This window comes from Apteryx mantelli, chromosome 3, assembly GCF_036417845.1.
Source record: "Apteryx mantelli isolate bAptMan1 chromosome 3, bAptMan1.hap1, whole genome shotgun sequence".
NCBI classification, from domain to species: domain Eukaryota; kingdom Metazoa; phylum Chordata; class Aves; order Apterygiformes; family Apterygidae; genus Apteryx; species Apteryx mantelli.
The window spans coordinates 49266803-49289662 of NC_089980.1; the positions used below are offsets into that span (position 1 = coordinate 49266803).

At 40.0% G+C, this 22860-nt stretch overlaps 1 protein-coding gene across 1 annotated transcript in view; it reads right to left on the minus strand.

The window, feature by feature from the left end:
- KIF26B (kinesin family member 26B) overlaps nucleotides 1-22860 on the minus strand; it is a 306974-nt gene that overhangs the window by 72356 nt on the left and 211758 nt on the right. The gene's annotated exons all lie outside the window — the stretch shown is intronic.

Here is a 22860-nt window from a genome sequence, read left to right on the forward strand (position 1 = left end):
ATATAAATTGAAAATTAACTGCACCAATTAAGAAAGCTGAAAGGTAATCTAGACTGCTAAGCTACCAGAACTGCTGTGGTTTCTACGAAGCAGCCTGATCAATAAAGCAAGCACATAAAAGCCAGATCTGTAATTCACACCTTTCCGATTCTAATCCAAATGCAAAGAGATGAAGTGCTCAGTTCTAAGTGTCATCATCAAAGAGTTGTGAAAAGAGCCCTGTTTTAATGGTCAGCTTTTGAAATGCTCATCTAGGGAGTGGAATGTAATAAGCGATAAAAGATTTGTTAAAACACGTTAGCTCACAACTCATTAAATGGCTACATAATAAGGTGTTATTTCTAAGACTAAGATACATCTTCAGGGATTTAATGAGGTTATACCGCATCCTTAGCCCAGTTAGTAAGCAATTTAGATACAAGTAAAATTGAAGATAATCAGTCTGGCTTTGGTTCTTACCATAAATTTACTACCTGTGGAGACACGAGTTCCTGAACTTTACAGGGCAAATGTCACTCCTCTGTCAACTCTCATCTTCTAGCCACAGCTGTACTTACTTTGTCCTGGAGCAGATTGACTTTCACGACAGCAACCAGACAGATCTTACAGTAAAATTCTCCTTAACCATATGTCACTTGTATCAAACCCACACAAGTGTGGCATGCAGGTGACCAGGAAGGGTCACCTCACCACAGGATGAGAGCACAGCTGCTGTTGGATTGGCAGATTCACGCTGGTAGGAAGTTGTAGCCCTAAAACTCAGACAAGGCTGCAGTTCCTGTCAGCCTCATCGAGACTGGTGCTCTTTGTAAGCAGGTCTCATTTCATGCTGGCCTAAGTTCATCCAATATGAAAATGAATCAGCCACTTCGAGAGGTCAAGCCTGGGCAAATTTATTTTTGACACAACTCCTTTGAAGTCGATGGAATGAGACCAGAATTTAAATGAGATTATTCAATATTTTTGTGATCTCTTCTCTATATGCTTGTGAGTCAAAGTGGTAATTTGACTCCAAATATTTTAACCCAAGGAAATAATGTTGTCATTAAATGGTGAAATGGTCAAGAATCTGTGCACATGATTTCAGTTATGTCTGTTTTATGCCATTAGTTGAGGGAAAGCAGAAAAACACTGCTGGGAGGGGGAGGTTCTCAACTGTTCAACTCAGCTGTTTATGAAACCTAATCCCTGATCCCTAACTGAAAAAGCCACTTCCAACATTTTACCAGAAGCATTCTTCTAAGCTCAGCCTTAAGGAGAGGCCACTTCTGCTGCAGACAAAGGCAGCAACACCCCCCAGTAGGTCCGTGAGAGCTTGGCCCAGTTTGGCAGTTTATTGCAACTCTAGGTCTCCTGGCAGTGCAGAAGGGAGGCACTAGCCAAGTTAGCAGGGAAAGAAGGGAGCACAACACTGAGTCCTAGAGAAGCAAGAAAACAAAAAGCAAAGTAAGTCTTGAACTGTTTTCCTGTTTTCAACTTTGGATCCATTTTGCTTTTTCTACCATGTCCCACATTTTTAACAGATGCCAATATCCAGAACATTAGGTTGATCTGCTGAAAACCAAAACAAATGCAACACTTCAAATACTTTAAATAAAATACTTGCTCTGCTTTAGAAATGTATTTTTCCTAGATGTTTTTGTGTGGTTTTGCCTGCTATGAATCCGTGCCCTGCAGACCCTTGATAACTGTGTGAGCAAAGGAGAGTTAACTGAATACCCCAGGGCTAAGTGTCTTTGGACTCCGTATAAGGGAATGTGGGTGAAATTTAACAACCCATCATATATAGGCAGTCTAACAGTCCTTTCTGGCCTCAAATTATACGGACATTTAATTTTATCTTCAACTACAGCTGTTTTGTACCAGCACAACATCACTGCCTTTGTTCCTGATTTAAACCTGTATACACAAAATCAGAATAATACCTGTCTCTTCTTATTGCTGAAGTAATACAGCAAATCCTTCTAACTTCCAACAGCTATAGTGATAGAAGCTCTGGCATCAGGTTTCTCTTTCCCTGGAGTAAAAGACCAATTTAACTGAAATCCTAAAGATTTGCTAGCATCAAATAAACTGAATGAACCACTACAACAAAGAGTTAACGCAGAGTCCCAGGAGATGTCTAACAGCATAAACTTTATGACCATTTGGCTCCTCAACTCTAGCAAACACAGACATTTTTCAAGAAAAAAATCCATTACCACAAACATTTGTATTTCCCGTGTATTGGGGATTTATTTTTTGAGATTTAATGTTTCCTATTTGTTATGGCAGAAGAATGTTATATTGATTGTATGTGGCTACCCTGATAGGTGGACCACTTCTGGCTGAGGCTAGTTTGTTTGCAGCTGGCATGAAGATGTCTGTGCACTTTGGCCCAGCTGTATCACAGGTGATTCCTCTCACCTCAGTTCAGACCAGCTGGCAGTAGATGTCTCCATCAGAGCCCATTGTCTGACTCTTTTTGTAGGCAATGGAGAGAACTAGACCTTTTAGCACGTAATTCACACAACCTGGTTTATATACCTGCCTTTTGGATAAGATGAATTGTCTTTCTACAAGTGCTTCTTCCTCTCTCAATACTACTGCAGGAGTCTAGATGCTTAGCTGAGATGCAGATGTCTACGCTGTAAGCTGCCTAAAGGTAGCGGAGAATACCACACACTTTAAAAACTTTATTCTTTTTGCAGTAAGCATAGTAAGAAGCCTAAAACAGATTACAAGACATCTGAGCCAGAGGTATAGTCTGAGAAGACAGGCAGGCTTGAGGTGAAGGAATCAGATGGAGATTCAGGACCTACGACCCTTCCTCGTGGATGTGCTTCATTTGCAGTACCTTTGTAAACTAAAGTGATACAATCCCTCTCTTTGTTTCACACTCCCCATCTCTAAAACTGTTTGAGTCAGAGCTTACTTCACTGCATATGAATGTACTGATACATGTAGTGGTATTGTTAACAGGCTTTAAAGGACTGCCAGTTGCCATCAGATAGGCAATTCATAATTAAACATTATTATGCCTGTAACCTAAAACCAAGGATTTCATGCAAAGCATTTCCCAATAGTGGTTATGAAAAGAGTAAATCAGTTAAGCTACAGCATTAGAAACGATGGGAAAACATGGCCTCCTATTCTCCCATTTCACAGCTTTTCATGCAATTTATGAATGGGGGTAGCAAGGGGAGGTTCAGAATCAGTGTTGGCCCCTGCAAACCACCCCATGGGGGAGGCAGCGTGAAGATGGCAGAGTGGTAATTCACCCAGCTATGGGGATAGCACAGGAATTTAATGGACTTAGAAGACTTCAGTTCAATTTCAGGAACAGACAGATTGAAGATCGGAGTGCTGCTCCGGGGAAATCAGAAATACAGTGCAGTTAATTTGAAACTAACTGAACAGTGAAGTTGAAGAACTCTAATACTTTATGCTTGCGATTTATATTTAAATAAACTATAAATTGAACTTCTCCTTATAAAGAAGAAAACAGTTCTTATGCTTCAGTTCCTATGTGTCATTACTCCTTTAGTTCAGTGCTACAATTCTCCACTAATCTCTTGTAATTGAAGGCTTTAAGAGATACCATTTGTGATTATGGGACCACTCAGTCTGCCAGAAATTCTTATCTGAATCCCAGTGATCAGCTTTAGATGCAGCCTTAGATGCACCTCTGACTGTTTCTACAGGAAAACATAAAAGCACACTCTTGAGACATGTGCTGCTGGTAAAACAAACAAACTGGGCATAATTTTGATCTAATTTTACACTCATGCAAATCTGGCTGAACTCAGCAAGAATTATCCTATTTTAAGAGTGGAGAGAGTGAATAAAGGAAAAGGTCGCTCATTCTGTGTCATTATTGTGCCTCTTCTAGGACGTAACTTCACCTTTCAATTCTGCTCATGCTGGAAGCATTTTTTTAATGTGTTTTCTCCTTTGAGCTCATAGAATTTGATCTGAGGACTATTCAGTCTAACAGCACCCCTTTCATTTACTTCTCTGGACTTTGGTTCCTACCTGTCAGGATTTATTCTGTTTTTGAATGAGTTTACAGTCACTGACTTGCAGAATATTACTCCTGATAAGCAACGGTGCAAATGAAAGTGGAATCAGAAGTATACTGTTTAGCTTTTAACAACAGGGTTTCTTTTAATTTTTTTTGTGAAAAATTTATGTGTTTATAGATATATATTTCACAAAATTCTCTCTGTATGGTAATTACTGGCACTAAAAACTCACTGTTCATTCATAGGTACCATTAAGTAGCATCAAGGGAACATACAGAGAAATTGCTGTAGTATCACTGTGCTTCTGTATGGTAAAAATATACACAGATCTTTTAATTGTCTCTACTGCAATTTCAGATGCCTGAACCATGTTTCCTTGCTTTCTGCTTCTTTATCTTCTGCATCCCTATAATTACATCAACTATTTCTTGAAGAAAGAATTGGCTAATTGCAGGACTTCTCCCTGGTAAGCTCAATTTGTGACCTGCCATGGCCCTTTTGTTAGGTTCTTACTCCGCAGAGAAGGACAAAGGTTCAGCAGGCTTGGGAAGCACAACTGGTGCCATCAGAAGAAAAAAGAAACCACAGTCCGGTCCCAGCCACTGACGCTCCCGTGACTCCTGTGCCTGCAGGGGTCTGTCTGGAGGCCTGGGAGTGAAGGAAGTATGGAAGATGGGAGAGGTAGGCTGCGTCAAATGCTAATAACCACAAGCAGAGGCTGGAATGAGGCGACACAAGCAATCAGAGATTGACAGCGGTGATATTATCACTTCCTTCTCCTCTTGCCTGTAAGATTTCATTTGGGGCTCGTTTATCTAATTATTGCAGGGATGGGGCTCGACAGCTGTTGCTTTGGGCACTGTGCTTGCCTTTATGAGCTGCTTTGCTCATCAATCATTTCAGCACCTTCTGTCGCACAAGTGCTGTGTAGTGGTGGGAGGCAGGGACTGTGCTGCATTCACACAAGAGACAGGCTGGCCAGGGCTATTGAGCTGTATTAGCACTCCATCAATGTACCCAAATGGCTGCAGGAACAGCCTTACTGGAGGTTAATGAAGAGTGGGTTTTGTAATTTCTCACTGTTACAGTTGTAAATAATGGTGGCAGACATACATTTTTGTTGTAGTCAGCCACAAAACACTACAGTGCAAAACACTCTACGGTCTCCCAATGCGTATGCGCATACATGCTTTTGCATGATGGATGTAAAGCTAGAAGCTTTTCTACAGTGCCCAGAGAATATGAAAACCCTCTGTTAAGCATTTTAAAGGATCTGTCTTCCAGATATGAGAGATTTAACTGATAATGCTGAAATGAAATCTGGAGGGTCAGGATAAACAGACTGAGCCAAAATGAGACAAATATAGAATATGTTTTAGTGGAAGTCTCCTGGTCACATTCAGCAAAAAATCCTAGGGAAACATTGCTGGGAGTAAATTGGTCAGGAAAGTATGTTGGGCCTCATTCTCCTCTTTATCCATTTTTCACAATTCTTGTAGGTTTCAGTGCTTCACATTAGCACAAATAAGAAAAGAATCAGGTCTCATCACTCGCATTGTGTGGAAATGGCTTTTACTGTTTCTACAAGCAGTGAAACACTGTTTTGAAAAAGCAGTGGAAACAATTTTTAAAAAATATCATTCTGTTAAAGCTCACAGGTCTCCTCTTTTTTACAGCTGTCCCTCTTTCTTTCTGTGTAATGGCAAAATGAGTACGGAAACATTTCCTTTACTAGCTCATCACCCCAACCCTGTACAGCAGTAAAACTAATTTGCACTTCTAGCAATAATAGGAATTAGTATAAGTGTACTGTAACCAAACACCAACAATATTATTCTAAGAACTTACCCTTATCAAGAGTGTGTCCTTATTTAATTAGATGATGTAATTTAATAAGCTCAGTAAAATGTGGTATGAAATACGCTCAGGTCACAGGGCATGGCTCAGTGAACTCTGTCTTGTTTGCGTCAGCAATAGCTTTGAGTTTTGTCACAGGCAAAAGACAGTGCTAAGTACTTACACTGTCTGACTCCACCATGTACATCCCATCAGCCCAGTCACTCAGCTGTCACATTGCCACTTCAGCATTTGTTAAGATTAATAAAGAACAGTGCAACTTTGGTCTGTTCTTAAAAAAAAGACATGAGGATCCTCCTGCCATGGAAACAATCTTTCCCTAAGTTTCCCAGCATGCCACAAATGGATTTTGTGTTCCTCATTTTCTTTTTGGTTCTTTCTGAGCTCTTGAAGGGACGTCTGCACTTCAGACATGCATGGTTGGGGCAATCTGTGTGTTGCACCTTTGAAAATCAAACACATATTTTGCTTCACTTCAGTGACCCATTAGGGCAGAGCTTCTCCCAGCACAGCTTCTCTTCTTCCTCTGTCTGGTATTGTACGGGAAACTTCATGCTCCTTTATCTCCACAGAATACAGCCTTTTCAAAAGCGTCTTTAGATACAGAGGCTACACGTATACTAATAAATTAAACATGGCCAAGACTATTCCCTGGCACAAAATGGCCAGCATCCACACCATGTAACTCTCATCCTCTGATATTGTGTGGCCACATCCAAATGGTCTACTAGGACAGTCTTTTGCCATGATAATTTTTGAATCACGCCTGGAAACTGTTTGTGAGAGCAGTCCAGTGGCCCAACACCATATCAGGGACCATGTTAACAATGTAAGAGTATGGATAATTGAATCCCAGGGCCCAGGAATGTTTTGTGCTCCTGTATAATTTACTTTACAATCACAGCCACAGAATATGGCACAGTGTGGCCATATTTCCCTTGATTTAAGTTAAATACAAGATGGTGCAGTACTGGCCTCTCAAGCATTTGATGTGTCAACTGCTGTCTCTGTTCACATTGCAGCCAGGCTGCAAATCTCCGCATCTGCAGACAGATCAGCAAAACCCAGCAGCACACACGTCCATGACACCAACAAGGTCAGCCCCCCAAAGGGAACGTCTCTGCTCTTGAGATCCACTACAAGGCTGCCATCACTCCTGCAGGCTACAGTGAGTTCCCATCAGTCCACCAGGAGCGAGGGCACCAGGCAGTGGGGAGTCACTTGGCTCTTTCTCATAGACCACGCTTATATCTGCTGCAGTGCAGAAAGACTTAAGGGAACTTTGCTCTGCTGCATTCAACGTTCCCTCTTATAAACCTGCCCTTCCAGCAAAACAGAACTGTACTGACTGTGCTGGCACAGGGACTTGGTGTTGACGGAAAACATCTTATTAACAGTAGCAACACCTCGAACACCCTCATTGATAATTACATTTACTATATAATTTCTAGGAGCTGCAGTTTCCCTTTTTGTGAAGCTATGAGAAAGGTGCACAGGATGTGGCTTGGTAAGCTTAAGCAGGCAGGTTACCCTGTCTCTAACTAGAGAAAAGGTGGTGTCTAGGGCTTCGCATTATACAATCTGAAGAGAGTAGGAACTCCCAGATGAACAAGACTGATTTTTGTCTAAGGAAACAAAAATTTCAATGAAAAGAATGAGGATAAAAGACAAAGTTTCTTTTACGCATGCCTTTGAGATGTCTTTTCAGTGTTAGAGAGACAAAGGATACACAGGTATTGCACAGAAGATGTATAATCACAACTGTAAGCTTTTTCATTATTTATAAAGATGATCTCCATGACTGCATACAAAAGAAGATTCCCCAGTCTGCACATGACATTGCATGGCATAGCACCATAAATAACGAGCAGCAATGCAATCAGATAAGAAGAATTTACATTATTTAAGCCAAGCTGGAAGAGGTGACAAATTGCAGTTTAATGCAGATAAGTGTGGAAAAAGATGTGCAGAGCCTTGGAGTGGCAGCTGGTAATGATAGTCAGTAAATAAAAAGGACAGTTCTTGGTACTGAGTAGGAAAAAGATTTGGGAATTCATGGGGAGATAATCCCAAATCTCTAGATCATCTATTAATTATGAAAGCAAGGGGCCAACACTGCTACAGAGAGTCCATACAAATGGAAGGAGATAAAAATACCATTTTAGGTGAGAGACCTAATATGTGTTTGGGTATACAGAGAAGAAATCCAGTCTCTAGAAGGCGAGTATAACTCTCCTTCAGTGCCATTTGTGGCATGAAACAATCAGCAGAGATTTCAAGAATTAGAGATAGATGCTTTAGCAAGAAATTTAATACATCGCTTTCAAAGGAAAGAAACAGAAGTTTCTGAAGTTAGGCTTAGGTTCTGGTCTAAAATGGAGGGTAATGTCCTTTTCCTGAGCAAGCAAAGGGGTCCTGGCCTCATTCATGCCCACACTATGTCCTGAGCACATTTATGTTAGTTTCCTCCTCGTGTAATGTCATCAAATTCCAAAGAATAATTCCTTATTTGCCTGACAGTATACGAGATCAGAATCTGACCTTAGTTAACAACCACCAAAAAAAAAGAAATGGGTAAAGGAGGAAATGATTAAACCATGTTCTGGATCCAAGCAATGATATGATTTATATTGTTATAGTACCTTCTACCTGAGGATTCTAGACTGCTTTACAAGGGCTTCTGACGGGACTGTGACATATATTTACAATTATGCTCATTTTCCAACTGCAGAAATAAAGCATAACTATAAATGAATCAGCCAAGATCCCAGGAAATGCTTGTATTACCTAAACAGACTACTATCTGTAGTCCCATAACTGTAGGCTATAATGTTTCTGAGGATATAAATATGGTATTAAATTATACCTTTTTTACATGTTATATCACATTTAATACTACCTGCATGCTTCTATCTTTGGCAGTGGTACAGGGAGGAACAATAGCTACAGAGACCAAGCAGCCAGCCACTTAGAATTAATGAGATCCATTTGTAATGCTATATATTGTCTATAATTAAAAATACATTTGTTGAGCTTTAACTGAAATCTGTGGAACAGATTTTTATGGTGGGCTTGATTCTGCATGCCTCTGAAACAAATGGGATTATTTACTGTGCCAGGGACAAATGAGCAGAAGGTAAGACCTTACCAGATGAATCTAAAGGTTCACTTAACTCTGTAGCAGCCCATCAGTCTGCTCTATGAGCCTCGCCAACCATTTCTCCCCTCGCAACCGCTGCAGCGGCTGTGCTGACCCCCACCTGATGAGCCTCCTAGCTTGGCTGTGCCAATGTCTGCATGGCTTACGGGCCACTTGGTCCACTTCCTTGACCCTGTGTCCCACCTAGAAACAAAAGGGGGAACTCACAGTATCAAAGAGAGCCACATGGCCTGATGGGTCAGCTTGTTCTCTGAACTAAATCTGCAGTCCACCAGGGACATTATTGGGCTTGGGCACATTCTCAGTGCCGTCTGTGGGTTGTCAATCCTTTGGGGGGGGGGGTAGTGCCCCTGAAAGGTCTCTCTGTGTACATAAAGTGCATCAGGCTGCCTCTTCCAGCTCCCCCAGAACCTCCTGCTGAGGTTCTGGCTACTCTTCCTCTCCCAGCTTTTTTTATTTCTATCCTCCCCAGCTGAAGCTCTACTTAGCTGTGGGATTTTTTCACCAGTCTCCTTCTGACCATAGCAAAAATAGCTACGGATGAACAAGGAGGAGGAAGTTTGAGGGAGGGATTCTAATGACTGTCAGACCCATTTCTAGTCCCTCCTCTTACAACACTCCTGAGCACAGCATTCCTAGGCAGTGTCCACCACCCCCTTGGAGACATCCAAGGAGCAATGGGTAACCATCAGAGTACTATTCTTAGTAGCTCCCTTTGTTCTACACTTTTTACCCTTTAACCTTCTTTCCCCTCTTTTTTTTTTTTTGTCCCCAATAATCATTTATTTTCCCTCTTCCCCAGTTCTTCTCTAGTCCCACCCACATTTGGGGCATTTAGTTTGGGGAAAAGAACAGTAAGAACAGTGGCTAATGACAGATGTCAGGGGAAGAAGGTAACAAACAGAGCAAGCCTGGAATGATATTACCCAAGAATATTCTCCCAGCTGCCAGCAGTTTGCAACTCACAGACTTACTGAGCCAGTCATCATCTTTGTATTTAATATTCCTTAATGAATTTTGCTTTCCTGAACACTCACTCAGTCACTTCAGTTGCTTTTTGAACCTATGCAAGCTTTTAGCACCCACATTTTCTAGCAAGGATTTCCATGCCTTACTTGCATATTTCATAAAGTACCTCTTACTTTAATTTGTTTCGAGGCTGCTACCAGTTTATTTTATTTGATGATGCCTAGTATTTTCAATCAGAAGTGATGATACCTACTTACTTTACTTTTGCAGGTCACTCCCAGTCCTACAGCACTCTATTATGTCTCCCCTCAACTGTCCCTGTTCTAAGCCAAGCCTAAGCTCTTCCTTATGTCTTCCACGTCCTTTGCTGTCCCTACTGCTCTTCTCTGTCCTCTCTGTTCTATTTTGCCCTTTTTGAGATGGTGCAAAGCATTCGTGATGCAGATGCTCAGTAAATTTCTAAATAATCAAGTAGCTTAAAGAGCTTTTCTATTTTGTCCTTTATTCCTCTCTTCACTAGTCCATATTGTTTCTGACCTATAAGAAGCATTCAGCTGAAATTTTCAGTAGCCACTAGAAGGCACTACAACCTGATTCTTATCCCTGATGGCATGTTAATCCAAGGGACTCATATGCCCGGACAAATTTGTTCATAACAGCTGAGGCTCAACAAGCATGGCTTCTGGCAGTACAAAGAAGCTCTTACTTAGGACATATTAGCTAGCTCTGCACTGCTGGTGCAAGTGATCTCTGTGGTGTGCTCTGTAGTATTGGTTCCTGGGCATGCATCTGAGCTGGCTATGGTACAGCTCATCGTCATTGCATCCTGTGCTCCCGTGTAAAGAAGCAAGGAGGATGATAAGGTATGCTTAGTACCGATCCTGTGTGTGTGCGATCACAGAACCAAAACTTCAGGACTGTAAAGCTTTCCTTGTGGCATGGACACAGCTGATGTGGCACCTGGCTAGCCTACTGGCAGAAACAGCTGCAAAGAATTAGAAAATCCAGCTTTGCTGAGTCCTGCAAACGTGATTTTTGTATTGAACATAACTAGCTAGATAACAGAAGCAAAATGATACCAAATCAGAAAGGCAGGTAAACCAAAAAGACATAAAGAAAACTAAACAGAGACCCCAGGGGAGAACTAAACAGAAACAGTACTTTGACAAATGGAACTTGCCTAACGTCACAGGGAGCCTGGATTCTTTAACTCTCAGTTGTGGTTTACAGAGTAACATTGCTACTGACCCTCCTCTTTGATGAATGCAACCCTTGTAGCAATGAGAAACAGCCAACAGAGTACCCATCTGCCTAGTAACTCTTACCACTAATGATTTCATCCATTGCTTGCTGCCTTGTTAAATGCCGTAATAAATAATGCCAGGGTCTGTGAACAGAATGGGTAGCTAACCACTTGCCCTAGAATGAATATCCAGTCTTTGTTAGCGTTCCTTGTATATGCCCTTAGCAGTAATGCTGCAATCCTAATTCAGGCAAAATTCCCATCGTCTTCAACCTTAGCTGCCATTTCCTGACTTTTGAGTGCCTAACCATGCAACCTTAACATTCTTTTAACATAGCTGTTCTTCAATGGAATAATTCATTATGTTATGTGTAGCTTAGGGACTGTGTAATACTTTCTAGCAAGTAGCAGCCTTTAATGAATGGCACCTGATCAATAATGCAGAATTCAACATTTGAAAATAAATAAAAAGCCTTTTTTCATGAGGGGTGTCTGTAGGAAATGTCAGAACCATTTATCAAGGGTCCAGACTGATAGCCTGCAGCTGCTGTCCACAAGGACTATAAAACCTAACTTTGCTGAGTCCTGCAAATATGTTTTTTGTATTGAGTATAATTAGCTTTTCCATGACCAAAACACAAAACAAGGACTTACTGAGTACAAATGCAATGGTCACTACCAGAGCTTTTTTAAAGCAAAACTTTGCTATAATAGTACTTTGTCCCTAAGCTGCTAGTTATACAGGGTTATTTTATCTTGGTTTCCAGGTGCACCTTTAAAACAATTCTCTTTGTAACTCTAGACAGGCTGAGATGTGTAATACAAATCAGTTTGCAAAATGCATTTATATTTGGAATTTAAAACCTCAGATTAACAAGTCAGTTGGAAAAACATTACAAACCAAGTGAATGGCAAGCACTTTACCTCTTCTGATATCTAGATGAATCACGTATAGAAGGATTAAGTACATCTGATTGTGCTTTTATTTTTCTTAATACATGATCTGACAGAGAAGCACATGGCAACTCCAGGTCCTTTGTTGACATTTTGCATCCAGCAGTAAATAAAGAAAAAAAGTAGTCATAGTTAAGGGCCATAATCAAAATTGACAGATGTGAGTAAGATGATGAAAACAGAGGTTTAATGAAGATTGCTTCTGTCCTACACAGTACAGAAAACTTCATTGTAGGTGCCAAAGTGATCCTGCCTTGTCAAATCCTAAATCCAGTGTGATCAGCTTTCTAGACATGTTATTTATCTAAATTGTTAAGCCTGTAAACTCATTCTGGACTCTCCATATCCAAGCAAGGTTCCTTCTATCGCAGCTATCACCAGGATGGGATCTGCATCAGCCATGCAAGCCTATATTCTAAAGATTATGCTCTTGGTTGCTTAGGGGTTGCTCAGGTAGCCTTCACATTTAGCTAGCCTGAACTACCCTGACAATTTGATTTCTTTTTCTGATGCAGCTCAAAACAGCGATCTGGCAGTGGATAAGCATTTGGTGCATAACTTACTGCAGTGACACTGCAACTCCACTGACACTACTGAAGATATCCTAACCATTGCACCAATGAATTTGCTTCTAAATCAACCTAAAGGGTTCTTTTTCACCTACTATGATAATTTCTATGGTAACACTACCATTTTTCACATGTGGCACAGCATGCCAGAGAACAGCTATGAAAGTAGCAGTCAGTGCACAGATTTCACAAGTGATTGAAGCAACTTGCCTTCTCTTGAGCAATAAAAGGATCTTTCCTTTTAATATATTTCATCTTCCATGCTTGTCACTACTGCAGCTTAGTATCAGGGAAAGAGTGATTTTTGATGCCTGGTAACTTTTTGTCACTCAACAGAAAGTAGAGAAATTAATGAGGGAGGGGAAAATGTTGTTGTTTTTTTTTTTAAGAAGCATCTTCCCACAGTAGATTAGAGCCCGGATGGAACAAGTAATCAAGGTAATATATATCAGAAAGACAAAAGAGAGAACAACAAATAACACTTATCCAGGCATTTTTAATGTGAGGCACAGAATGAAACATGGTGAAATCTTCAAACTTCAAATCTAAATGTGATCCTAAATAAGCACTGTGTGGTAGGACAAGGAGACAGCTCTACAGCCTGCCAGTCTCGTGAAGGATGGTTTTGTACCCACAAAACCTGAAGAAGGTATGTCTGGAAGTAAGTGGGGGCTGCTTGAGTACAGACTGATCATATACATCAGTATGAAATGTGAGAAGCACAGAGAAGAGAGTGTGGCCAGGGTTAGGACAGGATCCAAATGAGAGTCATGCCAACCACAACAATATTCAGATTTTCACTGGCAGAGCCAAAGCCAAAACTTGGATCAACTTGGTTTTTCCTCACTTCTTTCAGCACATAAAATCCTTCCAAATAGTTCCTGGAATTGACAGTACCACATTTAAACAGAATGGACTACAGCTGGAAAGCCCCAGATGTAGTCACAGACATTAAAGACAATTATTACACTGAAAAATTAACGATGTAGGTTTTTAATTACACTTTTAAAGCTGCCTTTATTACTTGTTGTCCAGTACTATAGCTGTATGTTAGTCCTTCTTATTTTAAGAAATGTCATCACAGCAACATTCATCTGTGAGGCAAACTGTGCTTACTTTTTTTTAATAGCCAACCATGATCATGTGGGAAATAAGTACCTTTCATTCTTACACAGTATCTTTACTATACAAAGTAAAATTAGGACGTAGACCTGGTTTTGGATAGTGTGTATCTCCACTTTTAGTATATTTAGATCTCGGATTTTGGGTTAATCCATATTATTCATGGGTTATTCAGATTACTTATGAAGCCTAATAAATGGTAATCTGTCATAGTTCACACGCAGCTTCGACACTGCTCTTAGTGTATTTCTGTTAAATGCTGCACGTCTTACCTGACTGCACGTGAACGCTTATTAGCTAATATTCAATACAAGTTACAATAAGGTGAATATTACATATTCACCAAAGTAAAAGAAATTCACTCTGTCATTAATTCCTACCAATTTGCCTAGATGCTGCAAGAAATGTGGTCTCTGTCAAGGTGCTTCAGGACACATCCCATTCACTGTGCAATAACAGAACAGAACAGGGTACATGTTGAATGGAGTGACTAACTCTGGATGTCCTTGGATAGCATGGGACTCAGTAAACCTCTTAATACTATTTTAATTAAGCTGCTACAGTCTATCATGTCAAATCATAAAAATACAGATTATATAAAACTGCATTAGGGGACTTTATAAAGCCCTGATTAATGGCCTGATTGATAGGTTGTAAAATGAATCCGAACTGTAAATTTGTACTGAGGGCTTTTCTAAAATGTGAATTATTGACTTGACAGATTGTAATAACTCTTTTCTGAACTATTCTGGTCTATGGTTCAAATCTTTTCTGTATAGCTCACTGACATGCACAGTAAGTCTAATTTACTAGGTCTCCTACTTCATGAATATCCACAAACTGCAACATCCTCTAAAATGTATTCTGAAATAGTGTAAGCGACCAGCTAGACTAAGCCATGAGGAATAAGACGTCATTTATCTATAATGACTTCCAGAAAAAAGTAACTCAAAATCCCTCCTACTAGCTCACCTGACAGAACAGTTTCTACTATTAGCAAGGTACATTGGATGCCTGAATATGACAGGTAGAATCTGCTTTATGCACCAGCTACCTTGTCTCTCCAGTGATTTCCATTAGAAAAATGCAGTTTATCTGCTATGCTTCAGTATGCCATAATTTTCCATAGCCCTAACATAGGAGATATATCTAATACTTAGCAAATTACATCTAAACTTTTACATTAATACAAGTCTCAAAAAAACACGGAGCCCAAAGTTCTTATCCGGACATATTTCAATTACCTTTCATTACCTCTTTAGACTGGAACAAACTTCAGCTCATCAGGCAGGAAAATTTAGGCACAGTACGGGAAGAGTGCACTCTGGACCATACTGACCCAACAGGCAGTAGAGCTGTGACTGGACCAAGCCACCCAGTTCCGGCAAGGGACACTCTTACAAATAGCTACAAATAGCATTAAAAATGTAGCCCCAGATAACAGAAAGCAGGGACGGAGCTCAAAGTCTATTCTGCATACACCTTTGCAATGCAGCATTTATTTCCCTGAAGTAAAAATTCCAAACTTTTATCTGTCAGCAAATTTTGCAAAATGCCTTCTCTTTCTATTGGTAGGAGAAGTGCCCTCCCTTACACAGTCCTAAATTGAAAATTTGTATCTTATTACAACATATGCAGTTGAAGGTCTTTTGGTTATAACAAATCACAAATACTTTTTAACTTGACAATTTTCAATTGCATTTTTAAAAAGACCAAATACTTAGAATTTCTATTTCGCCAGGACAAAATCCTCAATATTTCAAAATATGATTTTGTTCTGAGTAGAAATAAAAGTTCCCAAAACTGAAATTTTCTGCAAAATGCTGAAATTATTTTGGGTGAATTAAAAATGTCTGTTCTGATAAAACAAAGTACTTTCTTCTCAATGACTTTAAAAATACATTATAATACATTATAGAAATGGTACTTTCATAAACAAAATTCATTCTGAAATGAAAGTGAAAATACTTCATTCCTATGGAATACTGTAAACTCAATTTCATTTTCTGCAGAAAAAAAATTGAGTGAAAATTTTCAGCTATCTCTAGTTCAATCATCAGTTCAACTTTAAATCAATTTTATCAGTTTTTAAATAATCAGATTAGATGAATATTGGGGACTAGAATGACAAGTCAGGGAGCGTTTACTCTGAAATAAAGCTACTAATATGAAAAATTACTTATGACCATGAAGCTATTGCTTTAGTAGAACTAGATATGCATTATACCAAAGTACCAAAAGAGTTAAGCAAATCTCAATAGAAAAAAATAATTATTTTTAAACTCTTTACATTAGACTTCATAAAATTGAGGAAAATAAGACTGAGTGAATTGATATATATATAAAGTACTTCAAACCTCATAATTATGTTATCTTTTTGAAGTCATGTAACATGTATTTTGTAGAGCTAATCTACACTTCATTACTCTCTCTAGAGATGCAGACTCAGAGCAAAGTATACATATATTCAACACATTTCCCCATTAAGAAAAATAATTCATCATCTTAAGATGAAGCAACATGAGTTAAAAAGAAAAAGAAAGAAAAAACAAGAAAAAACCTATTCCCAAAATCCAACCTAAAAGCCAACACATTTCTGTGCAGAAAACTTTGAACAGGAGTGGGCACATATGGCATAGTTACTATCTTGAACCTACACTCTCCAGCGAGTCTGTAAAGGAAAAGCTAGAAAAGCATGTAGAAAACTGTATCATGAACCTCTGCAAATAGGTCCTACACAAGAATAAAAATATAGAAGAGCAGTATACAGAACTGTTCTCAAGAAAAATTATGTGTAGATATTCAAAATGTTTTAAAAATATAAGTATGGTGCTCATTTGCCAATATTTGTACACAGACATACCAAAATATAGAAGATGAAACCCCGGCCCACTGACTTTATCCACAAACTATATATCAGACAGGCTGGGTGATCTTAGGACCTCAACTTGCTTGAGTCAGTCCAATTCTTGAAGACTAACAGAATCTTTTTAGGCTGGAAGAAAAAGTTTCACTATAAGTTATGAACAAATATAAGAAAGGGAGATCGTGGGCAGAATATCACAAAAAAGGGGGTCCTGCTAAGCAGAGGAAACTCTCAGAAGAGCAATAGAGTACAGCAGGGGTCTACAGGCTGGACTTCACCTACAAGCCTCCTCCGCCTCATCCACCATCTTTTCCTCAGGAGAGAAAGAGTACGGCTGGGTGGAGAGTGCCATTGCCTCAAGAGTGTGATATCTCCTCCAGGGCTTGCACACAGCCAATTGCTCATAAGCCCAGCTGATGCCCTTCAGGAAGAGAAGGTAGAAAGCCTATGTATGGCCAAACACTTAGAACAACTTCAGCATCAATATGGCTAGTAACATAATCCCCCCAAGTGGGATTTCACCCCCTTAAGTGTTGAGGTTCAGCTACCCTCCAAATACATTAGAAACTTTGCCGTTGAAATACTAGGAACTAGAGTAATGAAAAGGTATATAAGCAACAGAGATGAAGCAGGCTTTTCTGGTTCTAACATCCCATGGCACGTGGTTAAATAAAAATTTCATTTTGAATTTCCAAGCAGGGAAAGTAACTCTAGGAATGATAATACTAAGCACTTTCCTTCAATATGCAGTACTCATGATAGCATAAGATTATTAAGGTAAACACTGTAACTGGATTTTTTTTTATTATCTGGATGATGGTGTGACCTTAACAGGATTTGTTCTGCAGTTATGGTTCTAAGGGGATGATACGAATAATCTAACCTCCCGCCACATTGTGTCACCTAATTGTCCACAGGTGTTATGAAAAAAAAATCCTTCCCTCTCTTCTCCCCAGTGAATGTTGTTGCACAGTTTGCAACTTAGTTTAAAGTGTCCTCTAAATCACCAGGCAATGGCCTTTGATAGAAGTAGCAGGAGACTGAACTGTACAGGTCACTGACCTAATCTTCGCCAGATACTCATAGGCATGTTCATGAGTTGGGATGCATCTATTAGATGTCCCTGCATCTCAGTCTGGACTAAAGGCCTTCAAGAGCAGGATTTCTCCTCCTTCCCTCCACTCCATTATATATTCATATACAATTCATTTTACAGGTCCTGCTAGTATGACTCGTTAGCTGTATGCTATTATATATATGCTTTGTAAGACACTCTGCCATCTTGAGGAGAAGGATCTGCTCATTGCCCTGAACATTTGACAATCAACAAATCCAACAGTTAATCAGGCTAACTACTACTCTCACCTGATGAATTCTATGGAATGACTTTTGTAAAACTAAGGCATTGCTCAAAATAGGCTCTGATTTCAAAATTAGCTCTTAAATTACTCAGAGAGTAAGTGTTAAGTAGTCCCAGAACTTGCAGGATCTCACCTTCCTTAACATACAGGGGAGGCACAAAGGTGCAGAACTATAACTTTGCCTGGAACAAACTGCATGGTGAAAGTTTCCAAACAAGCATCAAATGTCACGTGTGATTGATGGTATTTCTATCGATCCTCCACAGACACAGTCTGAACAACTCTCTTGCAATTCTCTATCAACGCTCTTCATTTCTCACCTGGAAGAGCTCTACTGCTATTCCAGTCCTAAGCCTCTTCTGACCAGAGATGGAAACCTGCCAAAACATGCAGAAGTACTGTGAATGAGGTGTGCTAAAGAGTCCTCTGGGACTACAACTCATTTTTACATAAGGTCTGTGCAAGGGTGTGAACTCAGATGTCTAGAGGTAGGCTCTTGCAGTAACCTACTGTGCCATTTTTCTGTATTTATAACAAACTCACACTATACTTCATGTGAAAGGCTACACTTCCCTTCAGCCACACAGTGACAAAAGAAGTGCTGCAATATTAATTTGGACTAAATAACAAAAAATAGTTCCACGTGGGACCATTTTTTTCACTGATAGAAGATTCGTCCCGTTCCCCTGACACCACAGGGAACAGTCATCAGATGTCACAGGGGATATTCAAAAGACTTCAGTGACCTAATTAGGCTGCCACTAAAGCCAGTGATAAAATTCCTGTTGCCTTTAGAGGAGGAACAGGAGCAGAGGTAGGCCCAGTGCTGTGCTCTGCCAAAAGTTCTGCTCTCTCAACCATGGGGTATGCCACAGTTCAGACTACAATTTCCTCCGGTCATTTGGACCTGGGCCATATCCTGGGCCTATATGTCATCTGTTTTGCCAGTCTGATTTAGAAGAGAAGATCACTGAAGCAACATTGAACAAACTGATGGCAAAGATAAAAACAACAACAATAACTGCCACTAAAGATCAATTTTTCAGTGCATAATGGAATGGAAATCTGTCTCATCTGGGAGCTGTGTAAAGATTTTTAAAATACTCTTCTAAAAGAATATGAAGACTGGCTGTTGGTTGAGCATCCCTAGTTTACCACCCTTATTGTGACCAACCAGTAAATATATTTATCCAGTCAATTCATTGCCATGACCTTAAAAAGGAATAGACTCTTTTTTTTCCCCCCAATTTCAGCACATGATAAATTCCTCTTTTTATTTTACTAGCTCTCTCACATTGTATTAACAGAACTTTATGAAGTGTTTGCCAGGCGAGAGGCTAATCTAATTACATAGACTTTTCTGGATCAGCTCTGTTTGTTATTGACTCAGCGACTTGACTTCTGTCTGTGCATGTATGTGTCTACACAAAATGATAAAATCAATGTTCTCTCCCCCAAGCTGTGCATTTTCAATACTTGTATACACAGCCTTCTCAAAAGGTTCCAAATGTATTAAACAAAAGGAAAAAAAAAGAAATGGAGAGATTATTTTCTAACATTAGTTAGTCTGAGATGATCATTTATGCTGTAAAATTACTGTGTATCAATCAAATAATTTCCCCCCAGCAAAGTCTTTTAAAATGCTTGTGTTCATTAAGACAGCTCTCTCAGATGTAACTTCTTTTTCTCTCCTCACTCCTCCTCCATCCTCTGATTCTCAGCTGCTCAAATGATTATCATTTTGAGATGGAGCCAAATTCATAACTGATGTACAAGACTAGCTTATGTGGTGAAGAACTGTAAGTAAGTACTGAGGGAGTCAAGAGAAAACCTATGTGGGTTTCATACCTCTTGAGCATGTAAAGTATCTATTGAGGGAGTCAAAAACAGATGTCTGGTTAGATTCAACTTTCTTCCGTTCCAGTTCATGAAACTCCATGTACCGAGTCACATAACAGCATACCGTGCTTTTGGGACAGCTGCACATCCACTCGTGTGGTGCGAGAGCCCCAGAGCTAGTCCATGAAACGTATTCTTCTCCAACCGCATCTCTCCTCCTCCTTGGCCCAACACACCAGGCACAGTAAGCACATCTGCCAGCAGGTCAGAAAGTGGGAAGGAGGCTTCACTAGGCTTCAAAAGCAAGAGATGCAGTCCTGGCTACAGGGAAGCTTGCAGTGAGGTTCAACTGCAGTCAGTCTCATATATTTGCATGAGACCTGACAAACTTGCTTCAATTCTCAATGTCAGACCCTAAACCCAGTAAAAATTGTTTGGCACATCTCTGGCAGTGCGACCATTTTAAAGTGGTACCTGATTGGTTGTAGATCCCCCAATATGGAGAAAATTCTCTGGAATTGCTAAATAGGAGCAAAGCTGGTGTTGTGGGAAAACCAACCACCTTTGAAGCATTTGGCTAATCACAAACACGAAGATTTAGACTGACAAATCTAAACACCAAGTACTTAAGGGTCATCTGTTAAGGTTCTTGAGAACATATTAGCTATTGGATGCCAAACATTTCCCCCATCCTCAGCTACAACACAGAGGTCTTTCAGCTATCCATGCTGATGGGCAGTCTTCTACTTTGCTATAAGAAAATTTCAGAGAAGTTATTCAGCAACCAGTCTGCCTGTATTCTATTAAAGTAACATACTACTGCTTCTCCTGTTCAATTTCTCCCCCTCTCTCTTTTCCTCTACCCCCTAATTACTTTGCTATAAACTTGATGACCAAAACGAAGAGAACAAAGGTGCCATTACCAGAAAGTCAAGCAGTTACTGGTTGAAGAACATAATGACATCTGGGAAAGGGGAAAAAGTGCTAAGACTGACAGAGAGCCTACCCTCTACTACTCTCACCTTTAATAACTTCCTTTCTGCATTTTGTTAAAACATGAAAACGAAACCATTCAACTCAGATGGCTGCTGCCAGTCTGTCTGCCTGTCAGTCTCGGAAAGCAGTCTGGCTTCTGTGTTTCTCTGCAGCAGCACAGCAAAGTCATTGAGCTGCTGAATCCAATCTTCATGTAAGGCCCCCAATGTCAGGGGTTCCCTAGGCAGAGCAGCATATCTGGGAAATCTTTGTATTCCCACTGCGCAGCCCCAGATGGGATCCCTATGCCAAAAGTGTGTCACAGGCAGAGGAAATATGCCACTCCAAAAACTCTAAGGCTACAGCAATGGCTCCTGGCAGGGTCATTGAAAGCACACGTGAGAGCAGCCCTGCGGCTGTTCAGCTCTGGCTGCAACTGAGAACAAAAGATAATGGAAACACACGAGGTAGGTCAGGAACAGCCTCAGGCCCCTGTTATCCCTCACATTATTCCTGTACGTGAGACACATAGGGGACTGAGAATGTGGCACAGCACCTCCCATCTGCAGACTTGCAAGTCTAAGGAATGGAAAAGCATAATCTGATCATCTGGTTTCTGGTAACATCCAAACTACTTCTAACCCAACTCGTGTCCCTAGGGACATACATCCAGCGAAAGCCCCACGCAGATGTCCCCAGGCATCATTCAGGTAGTATAATCAAAAAGTTTACTTTAGATTCCATAAAGCTGAAAAGCGATTTCTGAGAAGTCACAGCACACAGAACAGAAACCAAAACGTTCTAATTAAAAGACTTCTCCTGTTATTGAGGGATATTGGATTAGTACAAACCACATCAGAGGAAACTAGTTAATCCATGTTTGGTTGATTTGTACATTGGGGAGGCCAAAAGATTTTAGCAGTCAGTATTATTTACAGCAGCTATAACGTCCTGTCAGTTTAATGACAGAAAATCCAGCACTACTTTTTTGGCTGAATGAAGAGAGTTTTCTTATTAAAAAAAGAATATATTTCTAACTATCTGACTTCTAAATCAATATTATAAGTAGACTTTGATTTGTGATGTTAACTTCAACAAAATTCATGACACATGAATTAACTGTGTTGATGACCTTCAGAGAGTCGCAAATACGAATATGATGTAACAGCCATGGTAAGTGATTTCAGGAGTACTTTAATTCCATATGACAACAGTTCTCTGGATGGAGGGGTGGGCTGGAAGAGGTCAGGATTTTCATGGAATATTCTCTAGGATTACTATTGCACATCCTCTGGCAACATCTACAGTTATGTTCAACCAGAAAAGCAAGAGAACTCAGTCATGTCACACCAAACAAAGATTTGTCCCACCATGCGTATAAGCCAGAACAGCCTATTCACCTTTTGCATTGCTTTCTGGGTGAACATACTAATTAATAATCAGCATACCCCTAAACACAGTCTTTGTTAAAGTGAAAATGGGGGTCTTCATTTACGGTCCCAAAATCTCCACATTCCAGGTGGGTTATTTCTGGTCTTTTTCTCCTAGGCATACTGTTTAGACAAAGAAGGGTTTGTGTGTTTCTCTAACCATCACATCCTATGAAGTCAAGGCTTGAACTTTCAGGCTAGGTGATATTTTTCCCCTTTTCTAAATGAATGCCTTGTTGAACACTTTGTTGATACAAGGCTGAAGAGAGGCATATTATACCATAAGGGACCAGTTTGCATACAGCAATACACTGCTTTTTTTTTATTAATGCAATCCATCATTTACCTTACCCTCCCTGTGAACAAAGCAAAAGGAATGTAACTGCCCAGCCCAGAGATTTTTGTAAGGCTTGTTTATGAAAAGAGAAACCAGTGTAGGAGTAAAATATAATTCATAACATATAAATACATCCTGAAGGGACAAAAAAGATTATGGCACCAGCAGAAATAA